The sequence below is a fragment of the Penaeus vannamei genome, chromosome 10 (assembly GCF_042767895.1).
Source record: "Penaeus vannamei isolate JL-2024 chromosome 10, ASM4276789v1, whole genome shotgun sequence".
Taxonomy (NCBI): domain Eukaryota; kingdom Metazoa; phylum Arthropoda; class Malacostraca; order Decapoda; family Penaeidae; genus Penaeus; species Penaeus vannamei.
Genome location: NC_091558.1, coordinates 20,159,682 through 20,162,181, shown reverse-complemented (window position 1 = coordinate 20,162,181; position 2,500 = coordinate 20,159,682). Strand labels below are relative to the sequence as shown.

At 39.5% G+C, this 2,500-nt stretch overlaps 1 protein-coding gene across 1 annotated transcript in view; it reads left to right on the top strand.

Moving 5' to 3' along the window:
* LOC113811867 (uncharacterized) overlaps positions 1–2,500 on the top strand; it is a 338,243-nt gene that overhangs the window by 295,886 nt on the left and 39,857 nt on the right. The gene's annotated exons all lie outside the window — the stretch shown is intronic.

The following is a 2,500-nucleotide window of genomic DNA, read 5'->3' as shown; positions in this document are numbered from 1 at the left end:
ATGTCGGTTATTACTTGGGTGACAGCTTCTGTAAGTATTTTGGTAACTTTTTCGTTATCTGTTTCGGTTCCCACTTTTTTTTTAACTGGTTCGGTACTCCTTGGGTAATTAATTCGGTATCTACTTTGGTATCCACTTTTGTAATTCCTTGGATAACCACTTCGGTAACTAATTCCACTTTGGTATTTACTTTGGTATCCACTTTTGTAATTAGGTAATCACTACGGTAAGAAATCATACTTGGTATCTACTTGGGTGACCACTTCGATAACTAATTCTTTTTTTGGTATCTACTTTGATATCCACTTTTGTAATTACTTGGGTAACGACTTCGGTATCTAATTCTCCTCTGGTATCTACTGCGTAACCCCTTCGGTAGCGCTGGCCTACCACCCCCCCCCCCTCCCCCTCCCCCGCCAGCCGTCCTCCGAGAGCGCCCCGAGATTATTCACAGGAGCTGCCAAATAAATCCGCGATTCTTTGCCTCTCGAAGCGAATTCCCGAAAAGTTTGCGGTAAAAGTTGTTTCTGAAAGACTAGGAATAAGTTCTTTGGGTTTTATATTTGCTTTTTGAATAGATAGGCGGAGGTTTACAGGACTTTGCTTCTAGAGTTAATGCACACAAGCGCTCTCGCACACACACACACACACGTATATATGTGTATATATCTATTTATATATATGTATATATATATATATATATGAATATATATATATATATATATATATATATATATGCATATATATATGTATATATATATATATATATATATATATATATATATATATGTATATATATATATATATATATATATATATATATGTATATATATATATATATATATATATATATATATAGAGAGAGAGAGAGAGAGAGAGAGAGAGAGAGAGAGAGAGAGAGAGAGAGAGAGATCTGGTGTATGTGTGTATATATATATATATATATATATATATATATATATATATATATATATATATATATATATATATATATATATATAAATGTGCGTGTGTGTGAGTGTATGTGTGCGTGCGTGTTCATATCAGCGTATAAACGCAAAGGCATAAAAAGAGGGAGCGCGTTCTAGTTTCCCCAGACCACCCGCAGCGAAGCCCAGACTCCGCCGCCCGCAAATAAAGACATCCAAATAAATATGTATGTATGCAAATGCAGAACAATAAGTATTCACGCCCGCAGTACGCCCAGTCGCAGCTTACTTCCCGCCCACACTGCATGAGGAGAGGTTAAAGGGGAAAATAGAGTGAATCCTGTGGTGAAGGGGAGGTCATGTCGATTGGGAGATAAACGCTTGTGTGACCTTAGACAGACATGATTTTGTGAATTTGCAAAGGGAATGAGTACTGATGGGGTGATGTAGGTAGGTAGGTAGATTGATAGATGTAGATGTGTTTATAAGTATATATATATGCGTGTTTGTGTGTGTTTGTGTGTGTGTGTGTGTGTGCATGTGTGCACGAATCTCTCTCGCTCTCTCTCTCTCTCTCTCTCTCTCTCTCTCTCTCTCTCTCTCTCTCTCTCTCTCTCTCTCTCTCTCTCTCTCTCTCTCTTTCTCTCTCTCTCTCACTCGATTCATTTCGTAATTTGAAAGCGAGAATAGAAGAGGAATTAAAAGAGAGGAAAAGGAGGAAGACGATAAAAATAACAGAGGTAGGGGGAAGAGAGAAAAATATTAAGAGTGCAAAAATTCAGATAGAAGTAGGAAGAAAAGGTCGAAGAGAGAAAGAGAGAGATAGAGGGAGAAAAAATGCGAAAAGGAGAGAGTGACACTGCAGAGAATTAGTAAGATTGAAGGAAAAGGGGAGAAAAAGAGAATATGAGGTCGGAGGAAGTGATAGACAAAGAAAAGAAGTAAGCGAAAAGAGATCAGAGTAATAAATGTGAGGGCGAAGGAAAAGAGCGAGAAGTGAAATACATATAGGAAGAGAGAGAGAAGAGTAAAAATGAGCGGGATGGAATTCAATGATCAAATTGAAATAAAGAATAAATAAGCAAAGAAGAATGGATATATGGGGATAAGGAAGGAAGAAAGAGAGAAGCAGGAGAGAGACAGACAGACAGATAGAGACAGAGGGAGGGGGGAGAGAGAGACAGACAGTCAGACAGAGAAAGTGTGTATGAAAGAGAGAGAGAAAGAAAGAGAAAGGGAGAGAAAGACGGAAAGAGAAAGAGTGAAAGAGAGAGAGAGAGAGAGAGAAAGAAAGAAAGAGTGAGAAAAAGGGAGAGAGAGAGAGGTGAATGGAGATACTACGGCCCAGCCATGCAGAAAATATGTGGTGCTATCGCCGGGCAATTAAAACTTTCTAACCGTTTAACTTGTCCGATGTTTTATAAAGAACAGTTGGCGAAGGGTAGGGAGGGGAGGGAGGGAGGAGGACAGAAAAGAAGGGGGTGAGAGGGGAAGGGGGAGGGAGGGAGGAGGACAGAAAAGAAGGGGGTGAGAGAGGGGAAGGAAGGAGAATAGACGGGGTGAGAGGGGGA